Source organism: Lepidochelys kempii, chromosome 2 (genome assembly GCF_965140265.1).
Source record: "Lepidochelys kempii isolate rLepKem1 chromosome 2, rLepKem1.hap2, whole genome shotgun sequence".
NCBI lineage: Eukaryota > Metazoa > Chordata > Testudines > Cheloniidae > Lepidochelys > Lepidochelys kempii.
In genome coordinates, this window is record NC_133257.1 from 262,575,237 (window position 1) to 262,602,196 (window position 26,960).

The 26,960-nt window shown below is 48.6% G+C and overlaps 1 protein-coding gene across 2 annotated transcripts in view; it reads right to left on the minus strand.

Annotated features, from left to right (window-relative positions):
* GJC2 (gap junction protein gamma 2) overlaps positions 1-23,923 on the minus strand; it is a 112,338-nt gene extending 88,415 nt beyond the window's left edge. Inside the window, exon 1 of one of the 2 annotated variants that reach the window (XM_073334823.1) lies at positions 23,468-23,923. The gene's annotated coding sequence lies outside the window, so the exon portion shown is untranslated. The remainder of the gene's footprint in view (positions 1-23,467) is intronic. The other variant, XM_073334822.1, reaches the window with a different exon arrangement.
* Between the last annotated feature and the right edge of the window lie 3,037 nt (positions 23,924-26,960).

Consider the following 26,960-nt stretch of genomic DNA (forward strand, 5'->3'; position numbering starts at 1 on the left):
TTCTGTCATCTGCTACCATTGAGAACAGTCTAGAGCCATCCTCTTTGGAACCCCCTTTCAGGTAGTTGAAAGCAGCTATCAAATCCCCCCTCATTCTTCTCTTCTGCAGGCTAAACAATCCCAGCTCCCTCAGCCTCTCCTCATAAGTCATGTGTTCTAGACCCCTAATCATTTTTGTTGCCCTTCGCTGGACTCTCTCCAATTTATCCACATCCTTCTTGTAGTGTGGGGCCCAAAACTGGACACAGTACTCCAGATGAGGCCTCACCAATGTCGAATAGAGGGGAACGATCACGTCCCTCGATCTGCTCGCTATGCCCCTACTTATACATCCCAAAATGCCATTGGCCTTCTTGGCAACAAGGGCACACTGCTGACTCATATCCAGCTTCTCGTCCACTGTCACCCCTAGGTCCTTTTCCGCAGAACTGCTGCCTAGCCATTCGGTCCCTAGTCTGTAGCGGTGCATTGGATTCTTCCATCCTAAGTGGAGGACCCTGCACTTATCCTTATTGAACCTCATCAGATTTCTTTTGGCCCAATCCTCCAATTTGTCTAGGTCCTTCTGTATCCTATCCCTCCCCTCCAGCATATCTACCACTCCTCCCAGTTTAGTATCATCCGCAAATTTGCTGAGAGTGCAATCAACACCATCCTCCAGATGGCGCCTTGACCCCACAATTGCTTATACCCAGTGTTTTCCATCCATTCTTTGTGAATGGTGGTTTGCCAATATGGTTGATACCAATAAACATCCATGAACTATTTTCCAGTGCAAAACTCACAAAGTCCAAGTCTTCAAGTGGCCGGGGTTGTCTCCCTTGAAGTCAAGGATGCAGAGGGGGTTTCTGAAGAGTGCTTTCTGAGGGAGGCTGTCAAGGTTCCTTCCCCACTCTGAACTTTAGGGTACAGATGTGGGGACCTGCATGAAGACCCCCTAAGCTTATTATTATCAGCTTAGGTTAAAAACTTCCCCAAGGTACAAACTTTGCCTTGTCCTTGAACCGTATGCTGCCACCACCAAGCGTCTTACACAAAGACCAGGGAAAGAGCCCACTTGGAGACGTCTTCCCCCAAAATATCCCCCCAAGCCCTACACCCCCTTTCCTGGGGAAGGCTTGATAAGAATCCTCACCAATTTGTACAGGTGAACACAGACCCAAACCCTTGGATCTTAAGAACAATGAAAAAGCAATCAGGTTCTTAAAAGAAGAATTTTAATTAAAGAAAAGGTAAAAGAATCACCTCTGTAAAATCAAGATGGTAAATACCTTACAGGGTAATCAGATTCAAAACATAGAGAATCTCTCTAGGCAAAACCTTAAGTTACAAAAATACACAAAAACAGGAATATACATTCCATCCAGCACAGCTTATTTTACCAGCCATTAAACAAAAGGAAATCTAACACATTTCTAGCTAGATTACTTACTAACTAACAGTTGTAAGGCTGCATTCCAGATCTGTTCCCGGCAAAAGCATCACACAGACAGACAAACGCTCTTTTTCCCCCCCTCTTTCCCCCCCCTCCAGATTTGAAAGTATCTTGTCTCCTCATTGATCATTTTGGTCAGGTGCCAGCGAGGTTATCTTAGCTTCTTAACCCTTTACAGGTGAAAGGGTTTTGCCTCTGGCCAGGAGGGATTTTATAGCACTGTATACAGAAAGGTGGTTACCCTTCCCTTTTTATTTATGACAGAGGCCTTTCTACAATAAAGGGGTGGGATTGTCACCTTGCATCTGCTTCTTCCTGGACCCGCTTCTAATCCTAGGGAGCTGTATGGGAGGAAGAATGCACAAAGACAGAGCCAGAGGTGACATACACTGTGCCACAAGGTTGCATTACCTTTACATCATTTTCTCCTCCAGCTCACCCCCCCCCCCCATGGGACCTCCTGTAAGAGCAGGGCAGCTGCCAACAGTACACTAGAGCCATGCTGCCTCGGAAGGGGAGATGATGGGGAGGAGGTAACATCAGAGCTGGTCCAGGGCCATGGGGTGGATAGTCCTGCCATCTGCAAGGTGCAACCCCTTTCCAACCATGGACATGCTCCTTCCAGACGAACATTCAAGATGTGGCTGCCATGTGAATGAATTGTAGCTCATGTCACTTTTCATTTACAGACACCACTAGCATAAGCCAAGCTGTCCCCCGGATCCCCAGCACTGGATAAACCCAACACAAGCGAAGGTCACGTCTACCGAGTGTTTAAATAAATCAGTGCATACGCACTGGGTCAGATCACTGGAAGTATAATTGCTTGCTGGCCTCTGCAGGGCAGCCTACCATGTCACAACATAATTAGCAATCCGATATCAAATCGATAAAATATGTTAGATCATACCCCTGGCCAAAGGGAAATGTCCCCAGTGCACACTCTGGATAGCTTTAAAATGATCCCCTTCTACACAATGAAACAACGCAGTCATGGAATTTAGCCACTGTGAACAGCGCTGTTGGATTATTTTGCCATTAACCAGCCTTAAAGATGTGGCCTGCCACCAAAAAGGTACCCAGCAAAATAGACAGAGGACCAATACATACTTAGCTATTTGGTTACCATTTATTCAATATGTTGTTTGCAGAAAAATGATAAACGACAAAAACACCAGATCGTTCATGGGCAAACACTTTTCACAAAGTGATCACTCCATATCTGATCTTTCCATACTTGTCCTCAGGGGAAACCTGCACAACACCTTCAGAGAAGGCAAGCCTGGGAACTTAAATGTATAACTCTGCCATGGACATAACAGAGACACTGGTTTTATGGCTCATTACAACAATTTGTAACATGCCCCAAAGCCTGCTACCTTTAACTATCCACTTCAGACCCTTTATGCATAACAATCTAACCCCCAATGACCCATTTCATTTCAAGTGACCACCTCTCACGTTACCGCTTCTGCTTAACAATCTGTTCCAACCTGTATTTATCTCAAGACTCGTGTACACTAGGAAATTAGGTCGGCATCACTACGTTGCTCAGGAGTGTGAAAAATCCATACCCCTGAGTGGCATAGTTAATCTGATCTAAGGCCTGGTCTACACTAGGACATTTGGTCAATATAGTTACAGCGCTCAGGGGTGTGAAAAAATCAACACCTCTGAGCAATGCAGTTAAACTGGCCTAACCCCTGGTATAGACAGCACTAGGTCGATGGAAGAATTCTCCCATCAACCTAGCTACCGCCTCTTGGAGAGGTGGAATACGTACACGGATGAGAGACTCCCTCCCCTCGGTGCAGGTAATGTCGACACTGAAGCATTTCAGCTGCGCAGCTATGCCACTGTTGTGTTTTAAGTGTAGACACGCACTCAGACACTCTGCTTTCTTCCCCAGATCTGAAGAAGAGCTCTCAGTAGCTTGAAAGCTTGTACCTTCAACCAACAGCTGTTGGTCCAATAATTATCTTGCCTACCTTGTATCTCATTTATTCAACACTCAGACAGAGAATATTCACCTGCAAACAAACCAACCAGCACACCTGTCCAATTTTTGTGAATACTAGCGTTTGATACACATGCCTGGCCTATTAAATATGTGTAATTAAAGAGTTCACTCAGTTTAACAAAATCACCAAGAACAACATGTCATGGGTGTTGTAATGATGCTTATACTGTAATAGGGTAACACCATGTTAAACAGAGAGATGATGACTATATTATTGTATAATGTCTTTAAACAAAACCTCATTGTTGTAATGATTCTTTTGTTCCTGATATATATATTGCAAGGATTTGTAACCCCATAAAGACTTCCTAACTAAACAAATCGTATAAAAAAGGTGTCCTGATTAGAATCGCTGCACAGCTGGTGGACACAGCACATGCCAGGCTGTGAAAGAAATTGCAAATGAACTTTAATTATCCGATGAAGGGCCTGGCAGCTAGGGGTAGTCGCCATGGGGGGCCAGGATCAATTTGGTGCAGCACTGCCTGCTAATCAAGATTACTAGGTTTTCCACCACTGCCAAAAATAAATAACACTAAATCCACATGAAGAGCTCAATCCTGAACTGAGGGGAAAACTCCTGTTGATTTGAAATGTGTCCCCAAAACAGACACAGCCGAGGCCGGAAAACACAAATGTACAGACCAGATTCTGAGAGCTTTACTCAGCCTGTTACGAAAACTCCACTGAAGTCAAGGTCCCATCCTGCTCTTGTTTACACTGATGTAAACTCCATGAATTCAGTGGGAGTTTTGCCTGCATCAGGACTGAACAGAAACTTTAGATTAGCACCTGACGGCAGCTTGTAGACAGAGACGGGTTAAGATTTATTGGGGCCCTGGGCACAAAGGACATTGGGGAGACCCCCACACCCCCCACATGGCCCCACCCCCTGCTCCTCTCTTTCCCCCCATGGCCCTGCCTCCTGGCCTGGCCGGAAGTCGGCCTGTGGTAAGAGCTGCCTGGGGAGCCGGGGCTGCTGTGGGGAGCCCTGAACCCTCCACCTGTCCTGGACGACTTGCCCTGGAGGGCAGGGACATGGGCGAGGGGCTGGTCTCGGGCACCCTGGCTCCTCGCCCAGGACAGGTGGAGTGTCCAGGGCTCCCCACAGCTGCCCAGAAGGCACAGAAATAAATATCAGTGAAAATAAATGGTTCAATGCACTAAAAATGTGGCTATCTTAAAGTTTCGTCTTGTCGATAAATTGTTTGGTTTTGAATTAATAACCCTGCTGATCCTTGTGACAGTAGTTTTGGAGCCTGTAGTTTCAGGTGACTGAGTGTAGACAGCTGCAGCTGTCTGTGCACATAACACAGCGTTATGCCAGAGAACTCTGCCTAAGGGCCAAATATTGTAATAGCTGAGACATGAGGTTTTCTATTAAAACAGTGTTGTCTATTGGCAAGTGTTGGAGACTGGGAGTCAGGACTCTTGAGTTCTCTAACTAGCAGTGATACTTGATTCACTTTGTGCTTGGCTGTAGGCAATTCACTTAACCGCTGTGTGTTTCACTATACCCATGTGTAAAACGGGGGGAAGGAGAGGGGCAGTTCTGCATGGGAGAGAGAGGGAAGCAGAGGGGCTGGGGGGGACCCAGCTCCGTGAGGCAGAGGGAAAGAGAGGGGCTGGAGGGGGGCAGCTCCACCCAGGAGGGAGGGGGAAGGAGAGGGGCTTGGAGGGCAGCTTCACGTGGGAGGAATATGCTCAGTGCTCAGCCTACCACAGCTCCCCTCCGGCCTGGCCAGGGCCTGAAGTGGGTGGCGGGACCCCAGGGGGAGGGAGAGGAGGAGCGAGTGTGCAGGGCTGGAGTTCCGACCTACGGGGGGGCCCAATTGGCCGGGGCCCCTGGGCACAGCCCCATGGGCCTGTACGGTAATCTGCCACTGATTGCAGAGAGAGAGGGGAGCCAACTGGTGAGGGTGCTAGTTTGGGACTTAAGAAACCCAGGTTCAATTCTCTGTTCCACCAGTCTTCCCTGGGGCAGGTCACGAAGGGCTTGTCTACACTTAAAATGCCACAGTGGAACAGCTGTTGTATTGTTTCAGTATAGACGTTACCTACACCATCACTATTAGACGGACACCTGTCACAGATGATCTAGCCTCAGTGTGGGAGGGCTGAACTAGCTGACCTCTCGAGGTCCCTTCCAGCCCTACATTGCTATGATTCTGTGTGCTAGATACAAAGAGTGGGAGTGGAGACCCAGGCACAGAAAGGGAACTAGAATTGGGGTCTCCAGCTGGCACCCTTATTCATTATTGTGACGTAGAGTCTCTTGGAATGCTTGTGTTGAGGATAAACCCGACCATGATGTGCGTTAGTCAAACACCAGCTATCGGGCCCAATACAGGGGTAACGGGGTAAAATGTAATGGGCTCAGGGATACAAGAAGTCAGACTAGATGATCTAATGGTCCCCTCTGTCCTTAGAAATCCAAGAAAAGTCCAAGGCCAAGCAAACAACATGAAAGGGAAGAGTCGCTGCTCTTAAGGAAGATCCTGGCTTTTGGTCCTGTTGACCTGGGCAGTGGATGCTCCATGACCTGCCTGCTTTCTTATCCCACATTTCTCAGAGATGACCTGGGTCGGACGTAGAGGGAAATTAAACACCAGCAAAACATCCTGCTCCTCGTTCTCTTTGTGTCCCTGGGAGAGAAGGGAAGGGAAATCAACTGAAGGGTTTTTTTGTTCCAGATCTCACAGACGTCCTGCCGTACCAGTTACTGCTGCCGAGAATCTGAACTGCAGACAGCTCATGGCCAGCTGCAGCATTTACAAAGGTGCGGACAAGTGCCAGACAAAGGGAGTCACGGGAGCCTGGATGTGCTGCACGTCTGCCCCTGAGATTCAGGCCTAATACACCAGTCCAACAACATGACTATTGTTAGGGGAAGTACAGGCTGAGCTTCTGGTGTCTTATCCCCTTTAAAAAGAAAAGGAGTACTTGTGGCACCTTAGAGACTAACCAATTTATTTGAGCATAAGCTTTCGTGAGCTACAGCTCACTTCATCGGATGCATACTGTGGAAAGTACAGAAGATCTTTTTATACACACAAACCATGAAAAAATGGGTGTTTACCACTACAAAAGGTTTTCTCTCCCCCCACCCCACTCTCCTGCTGGTAATAGCTTATCTAAAGTGATCACTCTCCTTACAATGTGTATGATAATCAAGTTGGGCCATTTCCAGCACAAATCCAGGTTTTCTCACCCCCCGCCCCCCAAACCCACTCTCCTGTTGGTAATAGCTTATCTAAAGTGACAAGAACGTCTGGGGGGGGGCGGGGGGTAGGAAAAAACAAGGGGAAATAGGTTACCTTGCATAATGACTTAGCCACTCCCAGTCTCTATTCAAGCCTAAGTTAATTGTATCCAATTTGCAAATGAATTCCAATTCAACAGTCTCGCTGGAGTCTGGATTTGAAGTTTTTCTGTTGTAATATCGCAACTTTCATGTCTGTAATCACGTGACCAGAGAGATTGAAGTGTTCTTCGACTGGTTTATGAATGTTATAATTCTTGACATCTGATTTGTGTCCATTTATTCTTTTACATAGAGACTGTCCAGTTTGACCAATGTACATGGCAGAGGGGCATTGCTGGCACATGATGGCATATATCACATTGGTGGATGTGCAGGTGAACGAGCCTCTGATAGTGTGGCTGATGTTATTAGGCCCTGTGATGGTGTCCCCTGAATAGATATGTGGGCACAGTTGGCAACGGGCTTTGTTGCAAGGATAGGTTCCTGGGTTAGTGGTTCTGTTGTGTGGTATGTGGTTGTTGGTGAGTATTTGCTTCAGGTTGGGGGGCTGTCTGTAGGCAAGGACAAGTACTCCTTTTCTTTTTGCGAATACAGACTAACACGGCTGTTACTCTGAACTTATCCCCTTTAGGGACTGCAGTCAAAGCTGAACTCACTGGGTCTACACAGCAGCTACCAATAAAAGGCTAACCAGTTGGTACTTCATGGTGCTGTCTGAGACTCTCAACCATGTCCTTTATCCTTACAGTAGCAAATAGCTGCCCTTGTGTTCTTGTACTATGTGCTGTCCCAGAAATCTCTTGGGGTGGTTGTGCGCCGTTAGCTCTTCAGCAGCAAACAGAATTATTCCAAGATTTGAGCAGACATGGTAACTGTAACTCATGCAAACGCAGATGTAAGCAGGGTCTGAATGAACTCTCCCCTGATAGCTATCTGGGCGGGGAAAGAGACTTCAGGAGCAAATTGTATTTACATGAACACACCTACTCTGCTTAGATAGCCAGGAAATAGAGCACTGTGTTGCTTAAAGTGATCAACTTTGGCTGGTGTTGGGTTACAAATCACTTTAGTACTGAATGCAGGGGCAGTGAAATCTGTTATCAATGTTGTTGTCTTTATTGTATGAGTAAAGGGGAGCAGAATTGTGCTTAATCTATCCCAAATGAGGGGGTTACCCTCAGCTGAAAGGACCTCGTTAAGCCAGGGGCTCAAATGCCAGACCCCTGTGAAAGTAAGAGGTGTGAGGACAGTGTCCCAGCCAGAAGATGTGGACTCCCCCTAAGGGTCCCTGGTCTGGTTTAGCCTGTTTCTCCCCATTGTTCAAAGATAGAATTAAACAGACTTCATTAGGAGCCTTTTTGTTATGTTAAGTACTCAAGAAGAGCTGAAATCACTTGTAGTGGGGCAGTGTTTCTGTCCAGCCTGCAAAGAGCTAAAAATCACTAAGAGACTGACCTATAGAGGTCACAGCAGAGAGGCAGGTGGCAGTAGAAGGTGACTGACAGGTGGCCAGCGGACACGACCAGCAAAAGTGGTGAATAATCAGCTGGTGGGAGACAGCGAGAAACAGCAGCTGGCATGGCAGCCAGGCTGCAAGGAGCAGTGGCTGGCAGGGCGGCCAGCAGAGAGGAACACCACCTAGCGGGGTGGTCAGCCAGAGCAAGTGCTCAGATGGCACAGCAAGCCAGGTGTCTTCTTCCTCGGGTGGGAGATGCAGTGACACAGATGCACCTCTGAACCCTGAGTCCTCACTGACTAAGGAAAACCGCTGTGTGTGGGGTGTGGTGAGGGACCAGAGAGAGGCACAGTAAAGGAACTTTTGGTTATAGAACTCAAGAACATGAGGCAGAAGACTCTGCCCCTCACACTCCGGGGTGGGCGTCCTGCTCATAGTTTTAGGTTTATGAATCCTGCTTGCAGCATTTTCCCTAATTAATGTCGGGTGACTTCCCTCCTTTCATTAAAAGTTTCTTTCCTACACTCAGACTCTGTGCTTACCAGTGGGGAAGTATTGCCTCTCAGAGGCGCCCAGGAGTGGTGTGTAATTTTCCCAGGTTACTGGGTGGGGGCTCAAGCCCATTCTGTGTTGTATGGTTGAAAAGGAACCCCTAGATATTGAACCCACCCCAGCTGCTGCCAGCGCCATCTGGCAGAAGGGTTACACAAACCAAGGCTCTGTCCAATTCAATGAGACTTTACTAGCATGGCAAGTTACACTACTATTAAAAAGAGACAGACCCCCTTCAGGTATTTGTCAGAGGTGTGCAAGAGCTGCCCAAGGTAGGGTTACATGCTGTGTCTGGGTCTGATCTCCTGCATTCGTGTGTCATCGCATCCATTCTTCATTTGGTTGCTACATAACGTAACTCTGATGCTTCCTGTGTCTCCCCTTCCTCCCAGCATCAGGCAATATTTTTTCTGATCACTTTCTCATGAGAAGTCTTTCACAATTCCCAGTGTATTGGGTCCATTTATACTATCTAACACCATCTCCTAGTGGTCTTCATTTTAAAGTCATCAACATCTAAATAATCAACTTTCCCAGAAAGTCAATTGTAACTGATGCTGATGCCAAGCAAGCCAATACAAATGTTTATAACCATCCCTGGCATTGGGCTGGCAATTCCGAAACTCCAGGGATCATAACAAACCTGTCCGAGTACAACCTGTCTACATAACAAACCAAGGGCAAATAAAACTGCCGCATGACCTGCTTCAAGCAGAATACGCTACTTAGTTCCATCTCCTCCTCTTCTGAACTTTTTAAGCCTATGGATTTACAGGTGAATATATCCATAGACCTTTCTTCGTGCTGCTGTACCTCTTGGCCTTATCGCAGCAGCTCCTACTTACTGCAAAGGGCTGATAGCTCTGTCTGTCGCAGATGAAGGTTGGCCAAGAACCGGAGCGGCACGATCATCCCTTGTTCTTCACTCCTTAAGTTTCCTGGGTCTTGATATTCAGATGATTTTGGCCTCACTGCCATTGCTCCATTCTCATAGCACCCTGTGCCCTTGCTCCTGCACAGAATCACATGGAAGGCTAAGCGCAGGCTAACAGAATTCCACATATGGATTCAATGCAGGAACCACTGGGAGAAATTCCCTGGCCTATGTTAAGCAGGAAATCAGATGAGATGATCACAGTGTTTCTTCTGGCCTTAAAGCCTATGGCTATGTGTATTTGGCAACACTACCAGTGTGCCACAATCTCTCGCATGGCTTGGCGCACAAAAGAGGAGAGCAAGCGTACTGTTACTGGTGGGGGGGGGGGTCAAAGGGGACATTTATTCCACCCTCCTCCAAAACTCACCTTTAAGGGGCTCCAAATTATTGCCAGAAAGGCCAGGATCTGTACAAAGTTATCCAGCATTAAGCAGTGGAACGGCAGCAGATTGCAGCATCTCCATCCTTTATGATAGGTTTCAGAGTAGCAGCCGTGTTAGTCTGTATCCACATGTACTCCTTTTCTTTTTCCATCCTTTATGTAAATCATAAATCACAGCACAATACTGACCCAATAGCCAAATATTAAGTGTTTTAACTCTCAGAAGCGGAGATTTTTCCAGGGGTCCAACTAGTCTCTGGACTTCTGGAAGGTCGGTGGTTTTTTTAAGTCGTGACATCCAGGGCCTGCCCACTAATCACCCCCTAAATAATGGGACCCGAGAACTGGCTCTGGAGGAGACAGCTGGGCCATAACTGGCTGTGGTGTTGGAAAATCCATGGTAACCACCAGGGCAGACTCTTCCCTTTGCCTCTCTTTGCACCTTCGGCGTCCCTCCCCCAAGAACTCCAGTGCAGCGCAGAGTTGCCCTGGGTGGTTGACTCACTTTCTCAGCTGCTGCAGTATAGACCTAGCCTAAGCCTCATCTCCTCAAATTCTGCTCCCACAGCCATGGGTGATTCCCATGTAGGGTGACCATATTTCCCAAAGGTAAAATGGGACGCCACGTGGGGCTAGCCTCATTTCCCCCACCCCTCGCTTCCCTATGCGGGGCTGGCCTGAGCCCTGCCCCTCCCTCCCCATGCAGGGCTGGTGTCTTTGCTTGCCGGAGCCCTGCCTGCCCCCCGCCCGAGCCCTGCCTCCCCCACCAGTGCGGGGCTGGCATCACTGCTCACCCCCCCTTCTCCCACATGTTACTCTGCACTGATCAAGTTGGCAAGAGCAAATGGGACAAAGGCCCACTTTTGCCAAAAAAGTTGGGAGGGCCTGCACAGGGCTTAAAAAAGGGACTGTTCCGGCCAAAACAGGACATAGGGTCATCCTACTCCAATAAGACTGATCCACTGCCAGCTTTCACAAGTGTCACCATGGGCTTGCCAGCTACATTGTCTCAGAGAGCTGCAGACAGAGAGGCCGTGCAGTGGAGGCCTTGAAAACTAGTATCCCGTACACTGTTCTCTCTCTGTGTGAGAGTGAAACCATGGAAAATGGCTGTTGAAAAGCAGCCAAGGGCAGTAAACCAAAGCTAGTGCAGAATCAGTGAACTGTTATGGGGCTCCATCTCAAATTGATCCCTTGTGACTAAGGGAATCTGGACACGCTATCTGAAGAGCCCGGCTCTCTGCCCTGAAGAGCAGGACCATTTCCCCAAGTCATTGCTTACCAATGATCGTTCACGTGTTGCAGGAGGAGCCAGGAGAGTGGCTGGTCCACTGTGCATGACATGCGCTCGCTCCCTGAGGGGCAGACAGGGGCGGAGGAGGAGAACCAAAGCCAATCACACAGCGGGGAGATTCACTGCCTCCTTCCCCTGCTCCCCCAGGCTCTGCCAAGCTGAGTGGGTGGGGAGCACGAACAGCACTCAGCCCTGGGGCGAGCAGAGGCCCCTGCACTTATGCTGTGATCAATCCTTGGCTGGATAACAGGGAGAGAGCATAGTTAGAGTTTCAATACAGCATTTAGCCATGGTAACCGTCTGATGCTGGCAGCTTATTGCATGGCGCTGGAGAACCACTGAGACCTAGCGGGGCTCGCTGACACCACCGAAAATATCCAGGAAGCACTCAGCAAAGCTCGCTTCCTCTCCGCCCTCCAGAAAAGGCTGTTTCAGGCTCTGCCGCGGCTGGGCTTCACTCTGACTTATAGATCGGTGTCCTGCTGGGCCAAGGTCAGAGGCACTTTGTCTACCCGTGGCACTAACAGGAAACATGACTGCTGTACGGGAGAGGCTCTCCCAGCCCGGCCATGCCACAGCTCTGAGCCACCGTTCTAATTGGTCAGCGGCCTGGCTGGCTCCAAGCATAGTGTAATGCCACACACCACGTTTGACACCTGATTCAAAGCCCACACTCATCGGGGGGGAGCCTTTCCATTGATTTCAGTCAGCTCTGGAGTGGGCCCTTGGGTAGTAACCACGGCTGCCAGCCATGCCTCACCCCTGCTAGAGGCCTAGGCTGGGCCACGAGGGCCTTTCTGTAAGCTGGCATGCGGCATTTTGCCACATGGGCAGGCTCCCCTGGCTGTGCCCATGGCATCAGGTTGGCATAGCATCCTTCCTCTGTGCAACTGGAGACTCTAGAGCAGGGATACTCACACTGAGGCTCGGGAGTCCCAAGTGGCTCTGTAATGCGTCTCCTGCAGCTCTGTGCAGCACATGATATTAAAATGCTCTCTGTGATTGTTCCATCCACTATAGTGCTATATAGTCAATCCATGCACACGCCTCTGGCTCTGTTGGGTAATGCGGATTGCTAATTCGGCTCCTGAACCCTTGAGGTCTGAGTATCATGGCTCTAGTGTGTATGCACCTTGCCCCGCTATACACACGCCGCTGGCTCCAGGTTCTCTGTCAGCCGCTAGTGCACTATGGGAGAACTGACCAGCTTTTCCCACAATGCATTGCCGCAGCTGCCCTGTAGCAGCTGAGCTGCGCGTGGATACACACAGTCAGGAGGCGGAAAGACTGTGGGATGGACACAACTCACCATGTGTTTGCTGTAACCAGCTTGGGTGACAGAGGGTCATGGAAAGGTTACAGAAACACAGCTGGACAGGCAGCATGGAGAGCCCTTTTGTCCTTGCTGAATGAGAACGCGTGCTGGAGCCATCACTATGACGGGCTCCTCACTCAGACAGCCCACAACAGGAAATGACAAGTGTCCTCAGCAAACAAACAAAAAGCCGGCAAGGAGCTTGGATGGCTTGGGGAGGGGTTGATAATGGGGTCTAGGACCCCTCTAGTCTGGCAGGTTGCTAGCTACACTGAAGGCAGTTACCATCCAAAGGCTTTTTGGTACCCTACAAGAAACAGGCAGAGTCATTTCAGTCTGGTTCACAAGGAACAGGTGCCCACAGGATGCCTCAGCAGAGATGCAAAGGATTAAATAGAGGCTAACCTATCCTCTCAGCCCATAGGGCTAGCTTAACAGAGCTAGGCTTTTCCCGCATCCACATGGGTCCCTGTCCTGCTGACAGACGGGAGGCTTTAGTGTCCAGGCTGGCAATCCGGCACCCTTCTCTAGTGGCACCCTTCTCTAGAAAAAGATCTTAAAGACAACAACAATGGTGTTGGGGCAACATAGTCGCTTTCCAAAGACTTTTGCTATACTGGCAATTGAGCTGATTGGGAATTTTTCGACTAAGCTTTTTTTCATCCGAAAATGCAGATTTAATTGAAACTGAAAACGTTTCTGAGAATGTATCAGTTCCGACTGAAAGGTGTCTCAGGTCGAGGATGGAATTTCTGGTCAAAACAAGAGCAAACCTGCCTTAGGATACCAAATAGCCCAGTGGTTAGACCACTCTGCTGGGATTTGGGAGACCCAGGTTTCAATCTGCACTCTGCCTGATTTGGGCCAGGCACTTGAATCTAGATCTCCCAAGTACCAGGTGAATGTCCTAACTAATTGGCCATTCTGGGGTGGGTCTCCCTTGTTTTTTCCATGAAAAGTTTCAGAAGTTTTCATTCTGATGAGAAATGAAACCCAGATGCGGATACCTTGATATTTTTCATGAAACAGAGCTCTTGTTTTAGCCCTCATTGACAGATTACAAATAAATCCCCAGCAAATATTTCCAGCCCCAGCATGCCCTGCTTTTTATGGCACAAGTGCCTCCATACAGCTATGCATATTGCCCTTGCCTAGTAACAACCTAACCCATGCACACGCCTCCATTGGGAAAAAGTGTGATGGTCACCATTTTGGCTGACACCCTGGCAATTTACCTGTGGACCCCCAAAGCTAAAAAGCACAGGCTGCTACAGCTTGAGTTAGAGACCCAGGCTCTCTAACTGGCCCAGCAGCAGCCCCCTATCCTCTGCAGATTGGGCACAGAAGAAACCTTGTATCACACACACATCGGGGGAGGTGGGGTGTCACACGAGCACAAACCGCCATGATCATGTGGCCCGTAGCGCTAGTCAAAAAGTTTTTCATTCAAATGATTTTCTGATGAAAAATGCTCTTCTCACAAAACAAAAAATTTTCAGGGGAAAACTTTAGTTTTGCTGGAAAATTTTCATCAGAAAAACCATAATGACGTTCCCGGCTGACCGCCAGGAAGGTTCACCTCCCGTAAGGGAAATTGACAAAAACTTTCCTGGCCCAGGTTGATCACAGAGACACTCTGCAGCTTAGCCTTCCACCGAGCTCCAGGAGCTGTAAAGGCAGAGAGCTGGAGCTCTCAGCCTTGCTCACTCCTCCGCAGCTTGCGGAGCCAGAGTCTCTGCCTCTCCATCTCTAGAGATTAGAGGGACGGGAAGGGGGAAATGGGGAGATTAGCACCCCACCTCTTTGGCTCCTGGAGCTGCAGGGGAAGGGAAGGGAAGGGAGGCTGAGTAGCTAGGCCCTCTGGCCAGGGAAGGTTCTGGTCAGTTTCAGAACTGACATCGACAAGAGCCTTCCAGGAGAAAGGATGAGAAATTCCATTTGGTTCTTCTGAAATGGAATTTCTCTTTAAAATTTCCCACAAAAAAAATCTCACCTCTGACTTTTCGTCCTAATTCAAAACAATTTTTTTAAGTGAAGTTTTTCCGGAAAAGGGATTTCCTTCTTCCAGCTCGTCCAAAAAGCCCTAAATTAAACACATGCTATAAAGGACAACAATACTGGATGTTTACAGAGCGACTTCCGATCCCAAAGATTCCAACGTGTGTAACAAACTGCGCTTCCCCTACCAATGAAATGCAGCCACCTCTGAGGTGGCATGCAGCAGCATTCAGCATCAACAACCAGGAAAAGTAATTGGGAGTCCCTGGTTTTGACAAAGCTTACCAAATATGGCATTAAAAAGCAGCTACTCACACCAATGTCTCAGTTCTTAGGCACTTGCAAGGAATTGACTGTTTCTCCTAAGCAGTCTGCTACGAGTGATATTCCCAAGAGTTCTAATGTACCTGGAAAAGTCTGTTCACTGTGGATTCAATTTCTCTTTTCATTAAACACTACAACTGTATAAAGAGCTGCATTATGTAAGATAAAGGATGTTAAGCAAGCCAGATGCAAATTAAACTGACATGTCTGTCATTGGGTGGACGGATATAACGTGGCAGCTGCTTCCCCAACATTCAGGCCCCATCTCTGTCTCCAGCAGGATTCTTCTGCCCCTGATTTTCCTCACTGTGATTAAATGTTGGAGTGTTTTTGTGTGTGTGTGCATGAGAAAGAGCATGCAGGTGTGTGATGTGGGTGTGCATGTAAGTCTGTGGAGTGTTCTGAGTGTGGGTGTGTACACACTGCTGTGCATGCATGGTGTTTGTCAGCAGGAGTGCTGCAGAGAGTGTGTGTGGTGTTCGCGCGGCACACGTGTGGTGCTGAGAGCGCACAGGAGTAGTTTGTAAGCATGACTGTTGTGGTGTGGTAACACAACCTGCTGAATTTGTGTATGCAAGGTGTACTTAGAGCATCCGTGTGGAGTTCACATGCACTAAATGAGATGCGTATGGTGTTTGTGCCAGCATTGTGTAAATGCTTGAATGTTTTGTCTATTAACCCTGCTCAAAAACAGTTTTTCACCCTCGATCTTATGCCAACTTCCCATGTCTCTGCATGGGCCGGCAGAACAGCGGAGGAGAGATTTTGTTAACAATCTACAGTTCCAAGAGAAAATGAGCGAGATCAAACAAGCTGAGAAGTAGTATATGTCAGAAAACCTGTTCTTTTTGCAGGCAGGCTAGGAGAGGCAGGTTCTTTGGCCAGCTGGAGTGCTGCTTTATGTGCCAATGTGAATACTACTAGCTTGGTGTGGGTCTCTCTCGGCTATAGACACTGCAACTCAATCTCCATCATCATCATCTTATTCCGGCACTCTCAGCCAGGAGTGATGCTGCCATATTTCTGTAGGATTTCCAGAGTCTCAGCTCCTGGAATGTGCTCAGTACCTCTCCCAGAGCCTCTGCTGTACTGTAATGTAACTAATACGGTGCGTTTGAGAGAGAAATCAATTCTCCCCTGGCACCTTGCTTCCCTGTGACTGAGCTTCCCCCTAAAATAGCCATTGACAATGAAGACATCATGAGCCAGTCTCCTCCATGCCCCTGCTGGGTGGTAAAAGTTAGCTGCTATGGCTTGGATCTGTCCCTAGGTTCCATTAGGACTGGGTCGTCCCCATGTTCCTCCCTTAGGGCATGTTACAAATCTGGTCTATTTCAGATGGATTATTCTTACGGCCCTTGTGCCGGTATTTGACCCTCCCTTTGGTTTTTCCCATTCCTCCCTCTGGAGTTGGGAACTGGTCCCTTTGTGGGTAAAGTGCTGGCTACTGGCTTTGTGCCAGTTCTTCTTTTAAAGGCTGACGGCCTGTGGCTGGCTGTTTCATTTGGGGCTTGCATTATACAATCATTGTAATATCGGGCCTAACATTTCACACAGCCCCACAAGGGGGATGGCTCTGGCTTCTCTCACTCCCTGAGCTGAGCACATGGCAGACTCAGTCCCTCTGTGGAGGCTGCAGCATCCTGCGTGGTAGAAAACAGACAGGACTCTGTTATGCTGAATATACAAAGGATTATTTACTGAAGCTGCGGGACATTGACACTAACTGTTGTCCTCCCTGGCTCTCTACCTCCCAGCCTGACTGACAGAACCTGTGCTACCTACCATTATCACATTCGTTCTCACTAAGTCCCAGCTTGGATCTTGCAATCACAGAAGGGACTGCCACACCACATTAGACTCCTGCCTACCCCGGCACATATTGGACACTACAGAGAGAGGGCCAAGGACTGCATGCTGCTGTCAGACTACAAGAGGTGCTGGTGGGACCTCCATCTTTGGGACAAGGCAGTGTGTAGTGATGTGGGGCGTTGCTGACTTTGGGCCTGACTGAGATGTCCCAGCATGCAATGGATTGGCGACATCACCGCTGACCAGTGCTGGAGCAGGGGGCAATCTGGCAGTGGAGCACGGAAAGTCAGTTTGATTTTTATTCAGTAATGGGCTGCTCTTTTAGGGTCTGAAATGTTCTCAGAAGACAAAGCAAGAGGAATATGAAGTTGAGAGAACAGATGGATAGTGACTAAAACAACTTCCTTTGGGGAAGACTCTCTGCTCCAGGACAGAGCAGGGGTACCAGACTCTGCTAGCACAGTATGCACTGGGATATCTCAGCACAAGGAAATGTCAGCCATCATGGTGCATTATCTGTGTGTGCCTGGAAAAATACAAAATGTGACATTTTAAACAATCATTAAGAAGGCTGCCATAAGTCTAGCTCCCTGGGAGTATGGACGGATCCTTTCTTTGTGCCTCTCTGCAGAGACCAAGAACAATGCCTCTAGGAACAGCTGACAATGCACAACCCCACCACAGCCCACCACACAAATAAATAAATGGCTTAAAGCTACAATTAGATTAAGGTCAATCTGCATAACTAATGGTTTATTCAAACACATTCCGCCCCTTCTGTTCCTAAATTGTCCATGAAGAGATTGCACTTTGTTCAAACTTATTTCTCAAACAAGCACTTTGGAAAATTTTACTCAGAAGCTAAGCAACTTAATATGATGATCTGGGGACTGCGTCTTTACAGTCTGCGGTGTACTGAAAACTGTGTACAAATTGTAGAGCTATCACTTTAAATTTCTAAGGCATTTCCTTGCATTTCCTTTGCAGGCTAGGTGGTTCTTTAATGAACCCAAAGGCAGCACTGTTAAATGCCATTCTCCATTCACCATACAGTGAAACGTTTCTCTTGCCTCATCTAAAAGACCTTTCAGCTCAGCAAGTCATTCTGTTTCTCTGGTATTTGCAGTACCTGTATATAAAGTGCAGTGAAAAAGTTAGTATGAATTTTCCTGGCATGCGCTCTCCAACCATAAACCAGATTATGGACTGGATGTGCCTGTTACTAGATGCTCATTTTACAGTTGTCGTGACGCTACCAGAAGCAAAAGGATTACTTTTTAGCTGTGATCAGAGTCAGCCTGAAGACAGACAGCCTTGAGTAAGGTGGGGTGAATTGTGCCTGTGTCTGTCTGTCTGTCTTAGAGAGCAGCCTGCTTTGTCTCTCTTTGGTTTTGGTTCTTGTGTTATTGTTCTGAATTCTAAGAAATAAAGTTATATTTCACTGCAACCTTCCAGTATTTTATGTTTTATCTAATTTCTCTGTGTGTGCGTGGTGAAAATAACACTGTTTATGAGTTGCGTGTGAGATCATGGTCTCTGTATGTATCTTTGCCAAGCTGCAATCTCCATTTTGAAAGTATAAGCCTCCTGTCTTCTTTATTATCCTTTCACTTCCATGTTGGACTGAAACTCTAACTGGGGAACTGGCAAAGGCCTAACAAAAGTGGACTGTTAAATCTGGATGGAACTCTATTAAAAAAGAAAGCACCCTAGACGAACAGCTGGCACCTACCTTTACGGTTGCTACCTTTCTAATTGCTGGTAACTGGACCCCCAAGGCTCCCCCACTCTGCCCCTTCCCCCAAGGCCCCGTCCCCATCACTTGCTCCTCTCCCCCTGCACCCACCTCCGTCACTCGCTGGATTGTCTCCACCTCCCTCGCCCCCTCAGCTGGGCTCCCTCTGCTTCAGGGCTGGGATGGGACCTATTGCGGCCTGACAAGGAGCCTGCCTGCAGGTAGGAGGCAGCCCTGGCTGAGTGGGGCTGGCACAGGTTAATGACCCAGCACCTTTCCCCACCCTGCGGTCACCAGACTTTTGGTATCTGGTCAGTACCAACTGGATGCTGCCAGGTCCCCTTTTTGACCAGACTTTCTGGTCAAAAACCGGGCATCTGGCAACCCTAACTGGCACCCATGCACAGAAGCCAAAACCCGGATGGCTGCAACCCTACCTACCCTGGAGAACTGATTTGTCAGGGAAGAGGTCACCTAGCAATGAGGTGACCTGCCAGAACTCTGGTCAGCTGTTGAGGCCAACCAGGGAGTCACCTGACAGAGCAGGCCGGAAGATTAAAGAGGACCAGAGTGGCTTTAGATGATGGCTCCTCAGCCATTTTTACTCCTTAAGATGAGGGAAGCAACTGCAGGAGCCAGATGAGGCAAGGGAGGTGCAGGACATCCTGCCTCCCTGAACACAGGGGAAGGGTCAGCTGGAGAGGGGAAATGCATGTATGGGGTATTATTTTTGTAACAATCTGTACATTTCTCATACAAGTAAGTAAAGAGCACTAATGTATTAGATGCCTGTACAAAGTATCTGTATATGCCATATGCCCCGTGAGACAGCTGAACTGTGTCCCAGAAGACTCATACCTTCGGTGGGATTGTAGGTATGTTTAAATTACAGGAAAAAGAACAAGGAAAAAGAACTTGTGGCCCTTTAGAGACTAACAAATTATTCCCCTTGCTTATTTTCCCTCCTCCCCCCCCCACTGTTACTCACACCTTCTTGTAAACTCTTGGAAATGGGCCATCCTGATTATCACTACAAACATTTTTTTCTCCTGCTGATAATAGGTCACCTTAATTGATCACTCTCGTTATAGTGTTGCTACACCCATTGTTTCATGTTCTCTGTGTGTATATATATATCTTCCTACTGTATTTTTCACTCCATGCATCCAATGAAGTGGGTTTTAGCCCACGAAAGCTTATGCTATAATAAATTTGTTAGTCTCTAAGGTGCCACAAGTATGCCTCATTCTTTTTGCTGATACAGACTAACATGGCTACTACTCTAAATTACAGGAGCAGCACTGGTTCCAGGGGCAGGACAGGGATTGCATGGATGCAGCTCTTGGGAGTGGGAAGGTGCTAGACAGAGAGTCTGCACCCAGGCAGTGTGTCTGTGGCCCCTATGACTGGGCCAGTACCTGGGCTGTGTTCAGACTCCAGAGGCTTGGTCGCCTTCCAACAGTCTGGTGGGTTGCCAGCAGGGGAATTCCGGTTCAGACTTTAGGAACCTAAAGTCCCACTGAAAGTCAAGGGGACTTAGACTTCTAAGGCCAGGAGTACACAAGCAAAGGTTGCTGGCTATACTGGTGAAAGCCATAGCAGTGCACCCTCTTAGTGCAGATGCAGTTTGTACTGGTAAATGGTTCTTTTGCCGGTATAACTTATGCTGGTTCCTGGAGCAAAATAACTCACACCACCAAAAGCATTTTTATGGCCGTAAAACTGTCTCTAGACTAGAGCTTTTGCAAGGCTATAAAAATGTCACAAACACAGATCACACCTCTAAATGATACTGCTGTATCAGCAAAAGTTTTTACCCTTGGCCTTAGTCACTTAAGTGCTTTTGAAAATGTGGCCCTCTATGAACAATTCTTAGTCAGTAGTTTGATTGCAGACAGCTTGTGACAGGAATTCAGAATTCAAGATGTTTTAACTGGACACAGGTCCCATGACGTTGCGGTTTGCTGAGTGGATGGAGCGTAACGTAACTCTTCAGATCAAGTTGCTACTGCAAATACTTATGATCACCAATCTGAAATTGGCTCTCTGCATTTCTGCACTATTGACTTGAAAATCTGTTTCTGCAAACATTCCTGCCAGTGAACCCATTCACTAGAATGGTCACGGAAAGCAAACACGAATGGAGTATGGACACTGCTAAATCAATTTACATAAGCATTCAAATCAACATTTGTTGAGGAGTTTTTCAGTAGTATACACCCAGCTGTAGCTAGTCTTGCCCAATATGTATGCTTAAGTTCTGTGCATAGGCGCGGGAACTAGCAGTGCGGGGGGTGCTGCAGCACCCCCAGGTTTTACACGGGGCTCTGCTCCTGGCCCCACGACCAGGGTCCCGACTGCTGGCCTCACGGTAAGGGCTCTGTGCCTGCCCCTGGCTGTGGCCTCAGCCTGGGCCCCCTTCCCATCCTGTCCACGTCCTCCCATCCTGAAGCCATGGCCCTGCTCCCGGCCCCAGCTCTAGGGGCGGCAGGGAGCTTAGCCGGGGGCAGTGTGGGGATGCAGCACCTCTACTTTAAAAAGTCTTCCAGAGTCACTGTGTTCTGTGCATCATGATTGGGGCACGTTGGTTCTGACTTACATGCTTTTCACATCTGAAGAGATAAACTTACTGCGTTATCGTCTGACTATTTTCAGTCAATTATACCCCCCAAAATCCTGGCATATAATGGTCTTTTTTCTGTCCTTTTTAAAATCTCTCAGTGGATGCTAAAGTCACCATGTGGTCCACAGTAAAACCCTAAATGTTTGTGGTGTCAAATAAACAATCATCAAAAGTAGACAAATGAAAAACAAAGTTTAAGAGAGATTATATAATGCAGCCTATGATCCGGAGAGAGAAAGTCAGATTGAAAGGAGTGAAGCAAGCATTTGGTGGAAATACACACGGGTTTACAACGGAAGTGCAGATTTTTGCTGTCGGCACAATGTATGCAACCACTTGAAGAATTTTAATTGTGGCTTATTTTGTACATGGGTCTAAGCGGGAGCCAGGAGCTTTTAATACCAAGAAAGCAATTTTGTATGCAATGCCAGCTCAAACAGGAAGCCATCAGAGGGGCCATAATTAGGCAATAAGACACTCCCAGGCAATGGATTTTAGGGGATCTGTTGGACGCCTTGAGTGGTGTTCAGGGACATGAGGCCGAAGGGCATGGGACTTTCAGAGAGCAAGAAGTGCAATTATTTCCAAGGACTACGCTGGCCCAGAGTGCCTGCTTCCTCTTAGCAAGAGAGCATAGAAAGAACTCTAAAAGAAATAAAAAACGTTAGAGCTGCCCATTTTAGAGGGGCTAGAAATACAGCTCTCCAACTCACGAATCATGGCAAACCAACTAGAATGTGGCACACTCATTCTCCCACCTCCATATGTGGAACAGTGTCCTGCTTTCAGACTAAAATGCAGTGTAAGTCAAAAGGCATCTTCCAGCTTTCCATTTGCCTGTGTAGATCTGCTGCACTGCTGTCCTGGGTAAAGGACTTCCACAGTGGCATCCGATGCATCATGCACCAAGGGCAGACAATTGTAACCCTGTCCGCTCATCACACTGTCTCACATACAGTTTGGTGGCCTGGGACGGGTTCACGGGGTACAGAAGTGGTTGGGGGAAGGAGGAGTTGCTGGGCACTGCACAGCGGGATTGGAGCAGGATCCAATTTCTCATAGTGGGAGGTAAGAAGCCAATCAAAAACATGCTGCTCCCTCCACATTGTCACACCAAGGGTTACCCTGGGCCCAGCTCTTCTTCGACGGGGGCAGTCTCCTTTTCCAGTCAGTGGCTAGTCAAAGCAGCGTGACTCTGGGGAACCACAGTTACTCTCAGCCAGCTGGATGAGAGTTCAGACCTGCTCCATTTGTGTGTCAGGAGAGGATGAGCCAAATACAGAGAGGAGTCTAAGTTGGCAGAATTCACCCCCCAGACCTTGCCAAGAACGATTTTGCTCTCACAGTGGTGTAGGTCAGGGTAACATCATAAAAGCCAGCGGTGTAACTGGCACCAGGACCTCGGTACACACCTTACAGCAACTTAGACATCACCTCCCTGCCCGCCAACACATTCATCTCTGCATTTGTCCCAGTAAGCCAGCCCAACGCAGCATGACTCGCAGAGAGGGGTGTAGTAGGAAAGGCAGCTAACCGGAGAGTGTAAGAGTACGTGAGGGAGGCCATCCCCTATTGTAACTTACCTGTTCTCTTGCCCCATCCAGTCCATAGAGAACGCAGCCACTCAGCTCAGCTCCCCTGCCCTTGGCTCCGACTGCGTCACTTCTTTTTCAAATCCTTCCTTCGGCTCGCCTGGCTCCACTGCACCAAATTCAAGCCCTCTGCAGTTGCCTTCAGTGCCCTACATAATTCTGCCCCTCGCTACGCCCTGCCGGGCTTACTGCATGGGCCTGCATCCCCATCCGGTCTGCCAGCAATGCCCACTCCAGCGCACTGTTGGTCCACCTCTCCCCTGCCCTTCCCTCCACATCACCCTCTGACCCATGAAACTCCCTTCTCAAGCTGGCCCACAAGGTCGCTGCCCTGCACTCATTAAATCTCTCCCAAAGACCCACCGCCTCCAAGAAATGAGCCGATGATGGGCCGGAGCCAAAGCCCTCTGCAGGCCACGAGAGGCCTTCCATTAACTCCAGTGGGCTTTGGATAAGGCTCTAAGGCATCTGTTTATCTGTTTCATCTCTTCACACTCGAGGGAGCTGCCCATTTAGGGACTGAATGCTGACAAGGAGAGGCCTAGAAGCACCGGCAATAAGTCTGGGGGCCGCTGTCAGGGGAGAGGAGCGGGTGACTGCGGAAAGAAGATAGGCACTTACTGACTGTTGACATTCCAGCCTTAATGTTAACTCGGGGTTATTTTTGTACCTACACACAGTGCTGCAGAGCATGCACATTACGAGACAGGCAGACACCCGTATTTACCGCTAATCTTGGCTCAACGAAGCTTCCTGTCGGGGAGACGAGGAACATCTGTGCGGGATCTTGAAGGCAGCACAGCACATCTGTCAAGGTGGTGGCAGCTCCCGGCGGGTTTGCAGCCGGTTTTGCACAGATAAGTACTCGCTGATGTTACAAAGTTGCTCCGTTCACCGGGACCGTTTCAATCTGGGCAAACCCTCTTTAACCCTTGTTCTACTCATCACCCTCAGAGACTGCAGCGGTGATCCAGTTGGCAGAGGGGACGTCACACTCACAGCAGAACTCAGCCCTCCCTGCCCTGCAGCCTTGGATAATCATCGCACATCACAGCAGGAGGTGCAACCTGGAGGGGGAAAGACATTGGACATGGGTCTGCTGGACCACTGCACAACACGAAGGGCTAGATTCTTTTCTCCTGTACCCTGGCCTTACTTCAAACAGTCACTCCAGATTTACACCAGTTTAAGTGAGGCTTGGTCTACATTGAAGATTGGCCCCAGTTATAGCCCAGAGGTGTGGCTGCACAAATGCAAGCTACAGAATAGACAGACTACTGTATATTGGACGCTGTGATTTGCACCTGCTTGAAATCAGGATGAGATGCACTGGCTTATATTGGCTTTGCCTGCTTACATCAGAGCAGCCACACTAGTGGCTGAAACCCCCAAGGTGGACAAGGCCTGAGCTCTAGATCTGGACCCATCTCTCTCTGCTCAGGGGCCTGCCAAAATGCTCCTCTTGTGTAATTCAGTGCTTACGTAATGCTTTGCTGCTTCTCGTATTTTACTGCTGGAGGCAAAGGCCGAACCAGCCAGACAAGTGCAGGATGTACCCCTGGCTCCAGTTTGGCAGGCAGAGTGAGCATGAATAGGTCTGAATGAATGCTTCCCAGACAGCTAGCTGGGAGGGAGGAAGAGACCCTGGGTGTGATTATGTAAATACAGTTTGCTCCTATTTTGCTTAGGTTTGCTATATATTCAGCTGATGGAGCGGTGTTTTGCTCACTGTAATCAACTTGGCTGGTGTTGGATCACAAATTGTCTTAGAACTGGATGCCGGGGTAGTGACATTGTGGTCACCAATGCCCCCCACCCAGGCTGGGAAGTGAACTCTGCAGATGCACCTCTGAACTCTGGGTCTGCACTGACCAAGGACAGCAACTGTGAGTGGGGTGTAAAGAAGGGTCGGGCACATGAAGGGTCGGGCACATGAAGGCACATTTTGGGTTGCTGAACTTAAGAACCTGAGGGGAAAAGGGCACTGCCCAACCTACTTGGGGGTGGATTTTTACTCATGGTTTATGTTTATGAACCCTGTTTGTGGTGTTTTCCCAAATTAATGCCAAGTTACTTCCCTCCTTTTAATAAAAGTTTCTTTTCTACACTCAGACTCTGTGCATGTGAGTGGGGAAGTTTTGCCTCTTAGAGGCACCCAGGGGTGATGTATAAATTTCCCAGATTACTGGGTGGGGGCTCGAGCCGGTTCTGTGTTGGAACGATGGAGAGGAACCCCTAGATATTGAACCCGGCCCTGGTTGCTGCTGGCTCCACCTGGCAGAAGGGTTACAGACCATTTACTGTGAGTCGGTGAGGTGGGAGGAGGAAATCATTCGCCGCACTGTGCATCAGGTCAAAGCCGAGTCTGCGAGAGGGGAGTGATCTAACTGGGCTCCTGCGCTCCCGTCGCTGGTCACAGGAGCGACTCTCTGCCACATTCCCGTGCCCAGCCAGCCTTTGAAAAGCAAGGCAGGGACACAGCCCTTGTGGTTAGCGAGAGCTGCCTTCTCACCCTGGCGCAGGGACACCAGTCGGCATCCTGGCTGAGCCGGGAAAATCCTGACGAGAGGCAGAGCCCAGTGCTCTGAACTCCTGCCCTTTCCACAGCTCTTAGACCAGTCCTGTTCCTTGCCAGCCTCACAGCCACACCTCTCAAACAGGCCCCCACGAGATCCCCCCTCAGCCACAACAGCCTCCTTTCCGTTCTCCCAGTGCACACACACAGATGTTGCCTCCCTTCAACCCATACAAAATACAGCCACTCAGGTCATCTCCCCTGCTCAACCAATTGACCAGGTCCTTCACCACTCCCAGTCCCTCCACTGGCTCCGCATCTGTTAGCCCGGCAATTTTAAGCTTCTGGTCACCCCCACCCTTACAGGTGTGTCCCTCCCTTATCCTTTAACCACCAGCCCACAACGCCGCCGAGCCATATCCCCTAGCGCTCCACCCCCTCTGCACCACCTGCATTCTCGCCCTTGTCGTCTCGCTCGTCATCTTCTCCCACAACTGCCTCTGCAGTCTCGTGTGCACGGTGCAGGCTCACCGCGCCCTGCCCGCACGCCACGCCCTCTTACAGACCCACTCGTCCTGTGCAGCCCCAGTGAACCTAACTTCTAAAATAACCATCCGACGGAGCGGGCTGTAGCTCACGAAAGCTGATGCCCAAATAAATTGGTTAGTCTCCACGGTGCCGCAAGTCCTCCTTTTCTTCTCGCTTCTCCTTCCCGTGCCCTCTGCCTCATACCGTGAGCTCTTCAAGGTGGGACTGTCCCCGCTTCGCTGCCTGGAAAGCACTAGTACACACTGCATACTAACTCACAAAGCGTAACAACACTTCCTAGGTGTGTAACACTAGCACATAGGGGGCCCCGCTAACATCAGAGCCCCCTGGGGGCTAGTGCTGTCCAGACACACAATAAGAGAGAGCTCCTGCCTCGAGAGCTCACACTTAGCGCTTAAGCAATGCTTTCCATCTGTAGGGCTCCAAGTGCTTTACAGAGGTGGAGATCATTAGAGCTGGTTGAAAAAAAATGCCTGTTATAGGTCAGGGAAATTTTTTGAAAGAATTGTTCTGCCAGATTTCCCCAGGATACGTTTTCCAGGTTTTAACTGGAACTGAAACCTACACATTTTTTGTTTTTTGAAAGCTATTTTGGTAAAAAATAAATGAATACAAAAAACAAAACAAAACATGGCACCTTAGAGACTAACAAATTTATTTGGGCATTCAGGGCCCCAGTTCCGAAAACCAACAAAACAGAACCAAATAGCACTCCGGTTCTTTTTTGCTGGTTTTCGGAACTGGGGCCCTGAACGCCCAAATAAATTTGTTAGTCTCTAAGGCGCCATGAGTACGCCTCGGGTTTGTTTTTTTTTTTTTTCTGGCTGATGCAGCCTAACACAGCTACCACTCTAAATGAATACAGTTTAGTTTTCAATAAAATACATTGGTCAAATTTTTCCCAGTTTTTTAAAAAATAAACTAAAGTGAAAAACATTCCAAGACAATTTTGGTGTAGGTTGAAAACCCATTTTGTGTCAGAAAAATTTCAGGTAGGTCTATTCAATTCTCCCCATTGTACACATGGGGGGACAAGGAAGCAGGGTCAAATGACCCCTTACTGGCCTTGGCTGAGACCTAACCTCTCTGGACCTGATTCTCCGTTACTCTGTGCCTGCATTTGGAAAAGATATCACTCTTGGGGCAGCCATGGACC